Source organism: Camellia sinensis, chromosome 1 (assembly GCF_055761805.1).
Source record: "Camellia sinensis isolate YWXY chromosome 1, ASM5576180v1, whole genome shotgun sequence".
NCBI classification, from domain to species: Eukaryota; Viridiplantae; Streptophyta; class Magnoliopsida; order Ericales; family Theaceae; genus Camellia; species Camellia sinensis.
In genome coordinates this window covers 81,736,479-81,749,310 of record NC_138961.1, presented here as the reverse complement: position 1 = coordinate 81,749,310, position 12,832 = coordinate 81,736,479, and the positions used below count along the sequence as shown (strand labels likewise).

Here is a 12,832-nt window from a genome sequence, read left to right as displayed (position 1 = left end):
TAGGAAGACAAAATTGAGGATGGAAATAAGTTTAATTTAATATTTTGAGCCTTTTGGGAGTTCGATTAAAAATTTGATTTAGAATGATAAATTTAAATATAATTAATTGGGCTATAATGGAAGTCAAATTAGAGTAATTAAATTATGTGGAATTTGTCATTAGTTATGATTAATTTAATTATATGCTAATCAAGATTTATTAAGGATAAGTATTATTTAATTAAATTAATCTTAATCATAAATTGAATTATAGAATGATTTAGAATTTGAGGATATGTGGGTGTGTACGTGCTGAGAAATGTGTGTGTGCACAGAGAAATCTGTGTGTGTGCATGTAAGTGTTGTGTTGGAGCTCAAAGAAATGTGCAAGTATGTGCACGTGTTACACGAAGAGAGAGAGTGTGTATATGTGTCTTGTGTTGAGCCTTTTTGTCAAAAAAAGAGGGTGCTGGAGAGCTTAGAAAGAGAGAGAACTCAAAGAGTGTAGAGAGAGAAACCCATATTTGGGTGAAAGATTGGAAGAAGGAAGAGCAATTGTAAGAGGAGCTCAAGAAATTCTACAAAATCAAAATTTTAGGTAAGGATTCTAAGTTTGATTTAAAAGATTAATCTCCCTACACCTTGAAATCAAGAGAGTTTTGAAGTTATGTTCATGAATTAAGAAAGTTTTAGGTTCAATTTTATGTAATTGAAAAGAAATTAGCAAGAAGATAATGAAATTAAATTAGATTCATGATTATGGAAATTAATTTAGACATTAATTATTTTGGGTTTGATTTTGGAATATCATGCATGAATTGAATCTAATTTCTACATGCATGGACAAATCCTATAAGTCTTAATACTCTAATTGTACATGCATCATAGATTTAAATTAAAGGAGAGTTTATGAACAAATGAGTTTAATTTGTAAATTAAAAGAGTTTTGATATAAATAATTTAAAATTGATCATATTTTCTTGTTTAATTAAGAGTTTGTGTGGTTTTAGACAAGTCATGTATGAACCCAAGTTTTGAGATTATATTTTGAAAGTTCAATTCATGTTTTAGAATTTGTGGGTTTGAAATAAGGTTTGATATGAAGAACATGAATTAAATTTAAATTTGAACAAATATAGAAATAAATTGTAGTTTATATTTGAGAATCAAAGATTAGTTTGATTTTGAATTAAATTTCATACATGCAAATATTTTTTAAAGGGCTTTATAGCTTCAATTTATGTTTCATAAAATAAAGAAAGATGATTTTTGAAAAATGGAGAATTTGGCACCAAATCACATATGCGTACATAATTTTGTTGAATCTCATAAATTTGAGTGTCATTTCTATCATTTGAGATGAAATTAGAGTCTACATTTCACATGCATGCACAATCCATGAAAATGTAGAATTTATGTATCACGACCCAAACCCGCCCCTATAGGTTTTGCATCGTAACCGGCCATTAATCCTGCGATTACCGAAGGCCTCCGAGACAGATTAACATAATATTAGGGGCTAGCAAAAGTAAATAGCAAATATATAACGTCCATTGAGCTGTGCAGACTTGTATAAGACAGAAAAATTTTAAACTTTACATTCATTTTACACATCATCATTTATATATTAGCTAGACAAAAAAGAACTTAGCCCTATTTACAAAATAAACAAAAACTTGTTTAACCAATCAAGAAAACAAAACTTAAACTTTAATCACATAACCATAATCACTTGACATATCCAGAACCTCCACGGGAGGCACATAGGTTGGCTGACAAAACAAAGTCCAAGCAGAAGCTCTAGGCCTGGTTACACGTCTGATCACCTACATACATAAATAATACGGTGAGCTGGAGTCCAGTGAATAATAACAAAGTAAAGGGTTTTAATGAATGATGTCCATCACAGAGTCAGAAATTAAAGTTCATATCAAAAATAGATTCTTCTCAGAAATAGAGTCTTATGCATATTCAGATTTCAATCAAAACAGGTTCATATTCATATTCTTATTCAAATCATATACAAAAATCAGAGTTCATGCTTAATCATACATGGTACATCCATTAGCGTTATCATGCTTGTCAGTTCCATTAAGGAACCTCCGGTACCGGGGAAGCTTGAATCATACTTGAGCCACGGTATCATTACCCCCGGGAAAGAGCATTGAGACCACAGCATTATTACCCCCGGGTAAGGGCCATGAGACCACGGTATCTTTACCCTCCGGCAAGGGCCACGAATATATTTTAGAAATTTGGACAATCATTCATTCATACAAAACATCACATTTCAGAAAACTGATCATTTCATAGCATCAGAAAATAATTAAAGTTAAACATAACTTTACAGAGTTATTACTCACTGATGGCTTCGCTAGCAGACCAGATAGTACAAACAAATCAGATAGATCAGGCAAACGATAGTGCGTGACCTACACAAACCCATAACATATACACATTGAAACACAATATTAATTCCTTGATCAAACTTAACTTTTCTTGTCTTTTGTTTTAATAATCCGAAGGTCTACTACGCTTATTTTTTCTTTATTCAAACGAATCGGGTTCTCGTTTCACATATACTTTCATTGTTAAATTATTCTTTTTTAAGTAAACCAATTTCTTACTTGACTTCTTAATCAATTATTACTAAGTCAATGACTCATTCTTTAACCAACTAATTTATGTTGATTGGTAGTTTATCAATCTTGTTGAGTCATAATTCTTGCCTAAGAATGCTTGGAAGTGAAAGAGAACGAAAATCGAAATATAAAATGACTTTTTAAAATTTTTTGAAATAGGACTTTTCGCTTGAGCGCAACATTGGTCGCTCGAGCGGACCCCTTGGTCTGCAAAAATACTGGTTGCTTGCATTCTACGCTCGAGTGACAACTTCTTTGCTCGAGCGACGGTGACGAATTCTGGGTTTCCCATAACGTTATTTAAACTTCAATACACATTACCAAGGCTCCAAATTCATGCATAACTCACTCGAATATGCAAAAAGATTCCCAATTACATATATTTGTTTAATGAAATTTAAAATTGAATCTATAAGGCCCTTTCAACAATATTTGCATGTATGAAATTTAAGTCAAAATCAAATTAAGTTTTGATTCTCAAATATAAATTATAATTTATTTCCATATTTGTCTAAATTTAAATTTTATTCGTTTCATCCATATCAAACCCAATTTCAATCTTATAAGTTCTAAAATATGAATTAAGCTTTCAAAATATAATTTCAAAACTTAAGTTTAACATAGCTTGTCTAAAATAATACAAACTCTTAAATAATTAAGAAAACTTGACCAATTTTAAACCATTGACATCAAAACTCCTTTAATATAAAATTAATCTCATTCTTCATAAACTCATACTTTTTAACCCAAAACTTAATTACAGATGTTTCAAAATATGTTCAATTTGAATAAAACTTTTAATTTGAATTACATGCATGGATTCAAAATTAAAATTAAACCAATTCCTATCTTTCATAATAAAATCAAAACATTGTCTAACTTTAGGATTAATCCCAAATTTCCATAAACTTGATTTTTATAAAATTTCTTCCTTCTTTTCTTCAAAACATGAAATTGATTATCTTAAATTCTTCAAAATTCATGATGCATGTATAAAACACTTATCAAAATCCAACCAATTCTCCATTATCAAGCTCAAACTATAATTTGACTTCTTAATTTATATCACAATCAAACTCATAAACTTTAAAATGTGAATTAAATTCTAAAATTTTGAAGATTCACAATGCATGTAAGGATAACCTTCAAATTTATAAAGGATGACAAAGATCAAACTCAAATATTAAATTACAACATCAATTTCTTAATTATCAAACCTAACTCAAATTTTCTTCATTCTTTTCTTAATTTTTTCTATTTCCATGAAATTAAACCCATTTACTTCTTGATTTTTGTTGTTAAGTAATCAATCTATAAGGATTAAGCTTGAATTTCTTACCTAAACTCTTGAATTTGATGAATCTATGATAAATTCTTGAACTCCCCTTTAATTCCACACCTTTCGTAGCTTTTCCTTCCTTATTTCTTCTTCTTCTTGAACTCCTGAGTTGGATTTCCAGCAGCTAACTCTGTCTCTCGGTTCTTCTTGCTTCCATTAATTCCTATTCAACATATTGAGTTCACCTTTTTCTTTTTGTTTTTCTTTTGTTCTCATTGATTTTAGAACTCACCAGCACACACACACCTTTGTCTCAACATCACACGTATACACACACTTGTATGACCAGAATTCTCAGCACACCCACACAGGTTTCTCTCCACACCCACACACACTCACAATTCTAGATTCTTTCTTAATTTAATTCATGAATAAGATTAGCTTAATTTAAATAACACTTAGTCTTAATAAATCTTAATTAACACATAATTAAATTAATTACAACTAATCATAAATTCCACATAATTTAATTTGTCTAATTTGACTTTTTTAGAGCCCAATTAATTATATTAAATCTACCATTTTGAATCAAATTTTTAATCAAACTCCCAAAGGGTTCCAAATATTAAATTAAACTTATTTACATCCTCAATTTTGGTTTATTAAATCATTTAAGCCTTCAATTTCTGATCAAACTAAAAATTTCGTCAAAAAATTACATATTCAAATTAGGCACCACATAAATGAATTTAATTCATAATAATCTTAATTCCTACTTCGTATAACTTAATTAACTCCATTTCAGACCCAATTAATCAAATCTCAATTTTATAAATCTGAATCGAATATTTAATTAAACTCCCATATGATCCGGTACTCGAAATTAAAATAATTCAAATCACCATTTGTACTTCCTCGAGCCATTTAGGCTTTCAATTTCTAATTCCAAGATAAATCCTCAATGGAATCATATATGAATCAATCTCCATAATTTTCGTAAATCCCAGATTAAATTAGAATAATTGGCAATTGAATTTCAAATCTCCTTAATTAATTAAGTGCTAATCATTGTGCGTGGTGGGGTTGTTACATTATGTGCATGAGTTATGAAGTTATGGAAATGAATTTGAAATTGTTTGGGCTTGTATGATGTATCCTTGGAGATTTGAGCTTCAAATCTTGTAGAATTGGCATTCTATCATGTTACAAGTTATATGGTTGATATATAGGACAAAATATGTAATTTGTATCATTTAAAGTTATGTTTTGAAGCATAAACAACATTCTAGAAAAATCCATAAAGCGACTTCATCGCTCGAGCAGAGAAGTTGTCGCTTGAGCATAAAATGCAAGCAACCAGTATTTTTGCGAACCAAAGGGTCCACTCGAGCGACCAATGTGTCGTTTGAGTGAGGAACCCTGTTTCAAAAAAGTTTGAAAAACTGTTTCATGTCCCGATTTCTGTTCTCTTTTATTTCTAAGCACTCTTAGGCATACATTGAGCATTATAAATGAATTAAAAGAGTAAGAAAGAAGCCTAAGAGAACTAAACAAGTTAAGAACGGAATAAATTGTATTGTGACCCGCTTTCTATGTGTGTTATGAATTGTGTAGGGTCAACTACAAGGTTGAACCAGGCATCTGAACACTGTGAGTAACACTTTAGTAAAGATATGTTCATATACACTATTTTTAAATATTGCTCGTGTAAGTGTTCTGGGCTTGTGAATTTGAATTATGAATGGGCATTCTATTCGTCTGATTGTGCAAGACTATAATGAAATTGGTAAGTATGCAATCAACTGAATGGACCAAAGGTCATTTTGAATGAATATGAAATGGGCCTAAAGGCCGTTCTGTATATTTGATTACATAAACCAAAGGTCGTTTTGTAAGGATATGAAATAGGCCCAATGGTGAAAAATAAGAATGAAGTGGAGATTGCATCTTTATCAAAACGATTAGACAAAATAGAAGAAGTGTTAGAGAATAAGGTAAAAGCTATGCAATTTATGATATTGTGCAAATTCAGAAAAAGAAGTTAGGTGGGAAATCAAAACAGGAATCAAAGAGTAAGTCTAAGAGTTTTGTGGTTAGAAAGACAAATGGTTCTAAACAAGACGGTAGAAGCGTAGAACTGCCCCAATAGGTCCAACGTGTCATAAGCCTCATAGACAATTATGTCATCAACTTACGGGAGCGTGCTTCGAATGTGAAGCAATAGGACATCGGCTGCAAGATTGCCCAAGAGCAAAATGATGTCTCAAGTCACTTAATCAGAATGAAGGTCAGTACTTAATAAAGTGATCAATAAGAATATGTTTAGTGAATGTAAAAAGTCTTGAATTAGAATGACATCTTTATAAATGTTTGAATTGATAAATCTACTTGGGCATTTGGGACCTAGTATGAGATTGTTAAGATAAATAAAATGAAATTGTTAATTTGAGCATCTAAACTAATTGTGAGCAAAAATGTCTATACATTAATCGACTCATGGTCCGTTTTCTCATTTTGAACCAATTGTTATACATTGAATGTATCATTGGAAATATAATTATGTAATAAATGCTGCCTTGTTATTCAGAGTCATATTATTTGGGAATGTTGTACCATGAATATGACCCAAAACCCCGATATGGACCCTAGAATGTGAATGGACCTTCTGTCTATTAAGTGAATGTTAATCATACAACTAAGTGAGTTGTCTTTGACTTCTTAGATTAAATGTTTTTCTTGTAGAACCAATGGAGTAAATGGGGCTTATTTGACCAGATGACTCATGAATTGCATGAGAACAAATATCCAAATTATTATAGTCAAAGAATTTGTGGACGAAGAATTCAAATTAGTTATCAATATTGTATCAAATACATAATCTAATTTGAGGACTCCAAGTGACTATCAGCAATGAAATGTTGTGCTTTTTTTTTTTTAACAAACGAGTTAGATCATGAACATCATTGGCACTAATCTCTTGCTATTCAGGGTATATGAATTATGAGTCACTATCTGTGAGTAACAACTCCGTAAAGCTATGTTTGATTATAAGTATTTTCTAACTAAAATAATACGACTTGTTTTATGAAATGCTATTTGAGATTACATGAATGATGGCCCAATTCCTTGAAATGTGTTTACGGTATCCTTAGCAAAGGCCCTCGCCCAAGGAAGATAATATCGTGGCTTATGGTCATGAGGCCCTCGCCCGGGGGAAACAATGTTGTGGCCTACATATGTTATATGATACTTGATACCAGAGGTTCCATTATGGAACTTGATGACTTGATAAGCATGACCAATGTGATATGTAACGCTTAAAGAAGTACCACACATGATTTGAATATGAACATGAATACGACTCTGTTTTTATTACGAGTGCGAGCATGACTATCTTTCTTACTTGATAAAGGATTTGAAATCTGATTTCTGAATTGTTATGGACATTATTCATTAAAACTTTTACTTTGTTATTGTTCACTGGCCATCGAATCAAGGAATTGAAGTATGTGAATGTCAATGATAGAATATTTTGAATTCATTTGAAACAAGGAAGTATAGTCATGGGTATTATTTGAGATTGACCCTTGATTATATGGGAAGTATGTGAATTATTTGCAGATATGTGAATAGCTAAACAAAAATATATGAGTTTCATGAATAATGCATTTTATGTTTTGATATTATGAAGCTAACTATGAGGTCCATCGTTATATTACAGGATAATTTCTGGTGACTAAGCCAATTTGGATTATTAATCTATAAATAATGATGATGAGTTAAACATCTATGGTGAGATTTTAGTGATAAGGATGCTACTTGAAGACAAAGATTGAAGGAGACAAAACTATAAAATTTGATTGCGGTACAAGCGATACAAGTTTGGAGGACCAAACTTCCTAAAGGATGGAAGAATGTGATAACCCAACCAGCAATAAACTTAATTACACATGTGATTATGTGTTTGATATAAATTTGTATGTTTAATTATGTGAGTTCTTATATGATTATGAATTTATAACTGTTGGGTGTAGAAAAAAAAATTTGTTGCAATTGGAACCTTGAACTGAAAATTTATAGCCTTAGAGACGCCAAAAACCAAAACCGATTTCATATCTGTGTTTAGCATGATTTTTAAAGCCTATGGTGAAATTTGGCAAAATTACAATTTGTAATGAATTAATTGAGCTTAATTAGCTTAAACCTTAGATTAAGCCAACCTCATTATGTATGTGATTTTATGTTTAATTGATAAATGAGATTTGGATTCTAATTGGTTGTTATTCTAAGGTAATTTGGGATTTATGAGAATTTTGGAGTCTAATTCGTATTTGATTTTAATAAAGATTTATTTTAGAATTCGAAATTGAAAGCCTAAATGGCTCAAAATAGTATAATTGAAGAATTGGATTATTTTAATTTCGAGTATCGGACCGTATGAGAGTTTAATTAAATATTCGATTTAGATTTGTAAAATTAAGATTTGATTAATTGGGTTTGAATTGGAGTTAATTAAGTTATGAGAATCGGGAATTAAGGTCATTATGAATTAAATTTATTTATGAGATATTCAATTGATATATTCAATTGAGTATGTAATTTATTGGCGAAGATTTTAAAGTTTAATCCGAAATTGAAGGCCTTAATGATTTAGGAAGCCAAAATTGAGGATGAAAATAAGTTTAATTTAATATTTTGAGCCTTTTGGGAGTTCGATTAAAATTTTGATTTAGAATGATAAATTTAAATACTATAATTAATTGGGTTATAATGGAAGTCAAATTAGAGTAATTAAATTATGTGGGATTTGTCATTAGTTATGATTAATTTAATTATATGCTAATCAAGATTTATTAAGGATAAGTATTATTTAATTAAATTAATCTTAATCATAAATTGAATTATAGAATGATTTAGAATTTGAGGATGTGTGGGTGTGTGCGTGCTGAAAAATGTGTGTGTGCACAAAGAAATCTGTGTGTGTGCATGTAAGTGTTGTGTTGGAGCTCAAAGAAATGTGCAAGTATGTGCACGTGTTACACGAAGAGAGAGTGTGTGTATATGTGTCTTGTGTTGAGCCTTTTTGTCAAAAAGAGAGGGTTTGGCTTGTGAAGGGTGCTGGAGAGCTCAGAAAGAGAGAGAACTCAAAGAGTGTAAAGAGAGAAACCCATATTTGGGTGAAAGATTGGAAGAAGGAAGAGCAATTGTAAGAGGAGCTCAAGAAATTCTACAAAATCAAAATTTTAGGTAAGGATTCTAATTTTAATTTAAAAGATTAATCTCCCTACACCTTGAAATCAAGAGAGTTTTGAAGTTACGTTCATGAATTAAGAAAGTTTTAGGTTCAATTTAATGTAATTGAAAAGAAATTAGCAAGAAGATGATGAAATTAAATTAGATTCATGATTATGGAAATTAATTTAGACATTAAATATTTTGGGTTTGATTTTGGAATATCATGCATGAATTGAATCTAATTTCTGCATGCATTAACAAATCCTACAAGTCTTAATACTCTAATTGTACATGCATCATAGATTTAAATTAAAGGGGTTTATGAACAAATGAGTTCAATTTGTAAATTAAAGGAGTTTTGATATAAATGATTTAAAATTGATCATATTTTCTTGATTAATTAAGAGTTTGTGTGGTTTTAAACAAGTCATGCATGAACCCAAGTTTTGAGATTATATTTTGAAAGTTCAATTCATGTTTTAGAATTTGTGGGTTTGAAATAAGGTTTGATATGAAGAAGATGAATTAAATTTAAATTTGAACAAATATGGAAATAAATTATAATTTATATTTGAGAATCAAAGTTTTGTTTCATTTTGAATTAAATTTCATACATGCAAATATTTTTGAAACGGTGTAGACACCCCATTTTTTACCGTCTTCAAGACGTGGATGTCACCGTTTGAACACTCGGTGATCATCCCTGTTCGTGTTCATCCTGAGTTCTCGGAGGTCTCGGCCACGCGCCTTGTCTCAAGACCTCTCGGCTTGTCTGTTTTGTGTTTGGTTTTGCACCAAACACTTGTGTTTTGCTTTTGAGGGGGAAGGGAATGGCTTGCTGGCCATCCCCAAACCTCACCGGCCAGGGCTTGAGGCCACCGGCCATTGTTTTGTTTCCATCGGCCAAATGTTTGGTCGGTTGGCACTTCTGTTAGGTGTATCGGCTCTTTGTGTGGTCGGCCGGCCATTTATTTGGCCGATGGACTCCTTTTCTGGCTGGTACCACCTTTTTGCCTTTTTCAGGCATTATGCATGCCAGCTGTGCCAGCTAGAGTGCACGGATTTGTCCTCCACTGTATGGAGGAATTGCACCCTTTTGGTCATAGCTTCCTCAAGAAGCTTGGACCCTTTGCTCAAGCTTCTTGAGGAAGCTTGACCCTTTGTCTTAGCTTCCTCAAGAAGTTTAGACCTTTGGGTTAGCTTCCTTGAGAAGCTTGACCCCCTTGACCCTTTTGTTTAGCTTCTCTTAGAAGCTTCAAGCCTTCATCTTGCTCTATATAAGAGGACCTTCCTCTTCCTTTGAAGAGGTTAAGCAAAACCAGAGATAATACATATATATCTGATATATAAACCACTCTCTCTCTATATCTCACTCTTTCTCCTCATTTGTGTGTGTTTGAGAGTCCAAAAGTATGTTTTGTTCTTAGTTTTGCACTATGACACATAGTATTACACCATACTTCGGTTCTTGAGGTGTTGAGAGATTGTTCTTGGAGGTTTTGGGTTGGTTTTGATCAAAAAAGGGGGCTGGACTCACTGTTCTTCAAGGGTGAGCATAGTTGCTTTATATTCCCCATTTTTACACTAGTTTTTAACCTATCTTGCATACTGATTTAGGCTTTGTGTATAACTGAAAAAATTCTTGTATTTACATGCTTAAGATCTTTTATTAAGGTCTCTTTTGTGTTTGGGGTCAACTTCCCCCTCTTAGGCCTTGTTTGGCCCCTTTTGTGCCTTCTTTTGTTGAGCTTTGGAACCTTTTGTGTATTGGCCTTCTCACCACTGAAATCCAGTGGATTTTCAGTGGTGGTGAAGGGGTCTTGAAGTCTTGCATAGGAGAGGGACACCCCTCTCCCTTGGTCTCTCATTTGTTCATTTTTTTTTGGCTCACAAGGGTGGCATGCATGCTTAGTTGTTTTTGGCTCCATTTCAGAGGTTTTTGGATGTTATTTGGTCATATTATATCACTGTTTTTGGTCGGATTAATGGTCCATTTCATGCATTATATGCTTGCCTTATAATCTCATGTTTTGGTCTAATATGTATTATGTTATGAGATGACATTCTAGCATGATTTTGGTTTGGTTCCAAGAAGGTTTTAGCATTATTTTGTCATGCTTAAGGTCTGTTGGGTACTGATTTGGCCATGCTTGCCATGATTTGTATAGCCTCCATGCATTTTGGCTTGTGAGCCTTGGGTGTGTGAGTCATTAGCATGCTTTAGTTGGGCTATTTCAGTGATTTGGAGTCACTTATTATGCCATTTCAGTTCATGTTTTATGCTTACATACTTGCATTTGTTACCCTTTCAATGCCTTGAAGAGATGTGGTCTTATACTCCATGTTTGGGGCTTCTGTGCATGCCTATGTGTTTGAGGCTTTGGGCTGCCATATCAAAGGTTTTTGGGGCTCATTTTTGCATGATGAAACTCTATTTTGCATGGAAAAATCCATGCCATGTTTGCTTGGGGTAGGTGTTGAGTAATGCTTTCTTTGTGGCCTTGAATGTCTTCTATCTCGCCCCCATTCCCTAGCATGTTTTGGCATCATCCTTTGTATGTTTTTCAGAGTTTAACATGAGTATTTAATGTCCATTTTTGTCACCTTTGAGTGTTCTTGAGAGCTGCCTTTCATGCCTTAGTCTTAGGCCCTTCGGTTGGCATGTTTATTTTGCATGATTGGCACCATTATTTTAGTATTCTTGGCCACTGTTTTGGGATGGGCTGAGGCCTTCCCATCTCGGTTTAAGTCCATCTTTGTATATAATCGCATGTTTGATGTGTTGCATTGCTTTGGTATCATGCTTGCATTGTATCATGTTTGCACATTTGCATATTGTTTAGCCAGTTGCATTTCATATCCTAGCTTGCATGATAGATTGCATGGCATTGCATCTTGCATGTTTAGCACATTGCATTTGGCATGTTCATTACCCTAGTCCCATATGGCATACTTGAGCTACTTCGCATGTTTGAGCCATGTTGCATACATGCATTACATTTTGCTTGGTTTGGGGTATCAAACCAAGCAAGAGGGTTGAGGTGTGTTCGTACTCCAAGTGATGAAACACGTCTCAACCCTCGATCGCCGATGCCATTGATCTCAACATGATAGGGCATGAAGCATTCATTTGTTTTGTCGCATGCATTTACATTGATTTGCAAGCTCGGTGCCTTTGGCCATCATGCATCGAAATACGTGATTGGTGGCCCGAGGACCAAGGGCCACACTCCCTTGAGTCCATAGCATGATTGGGAGAGTGACCATGCACACATTGCTTTGAAATTTCCATGCCATGCACTGTCTGTCCTCTGCTGCTGTCAAAACAGGGTTTTGCAGGAAGGAATGGCCGACCAGCCACTTACAGCGCCGACCGGCTACCAAAGTCCAGCCGGTGGTTCAATTTTTGGCTGATGGCCACATTCTCATAACCGGTAATGCTCTATCATCGCCGGTTGCATCCCACAACACTCAGGGAGTTATTCAGAAAGGTCCTGGAAACTTTCATAATTTTCAGAGGAGTAAGGCAGTGTAAATAGAGGCAACAGTGGCATGGTACCGGGTTTCCGAGCAAGGCGAGTCAAGCATGCATCATCCACGCATTCCGAGGCAGAGCTACGGCGGTCTCTTTAGTTTCATATTTAGGCTTTTTTTTGTAATTAATTTGTTAATTAATTAGAAGTTTTGTAATAATTAA

General features: G+C 33.3%; 2 long non-coding RNA genes across 2 annotated transcripts; one reads left to right on the top strand and one right to left on the bottom strand.

Moving 5' to 3' along the window:
• Window positions 1-442: 442 nt before the first annotated feature.
• Window positions 443-8,183, top strand: LOC114303413 (uncharacterized). The gene is made up of 3 exons (XR_003643725.2): window positions 443-577; window positions 5,515-5,550; window positions 7,622-8,183. It is a non-coding gene; the product is annotated as an uncharacterized LOC114303413 (long non-coding RNA).
• On the bottom strand, window positions 1,548-4,207 carry LOC114303414 (uncharacterized). Its single transcript, XR_003643727.2, has 3 exons — window positions 3,961-4,207; window positions 2,343-2,411; window positions 1,548-1,805 (listed from the first exon to the last, which is right to left on the bottom strand). It is a non-coding gene; the product is annotated as an uncharacterized LOC114303414 (long non-coding RNA).
• Window positions 8,184-12,832: the final 4,649 nt, after the last annotated feature.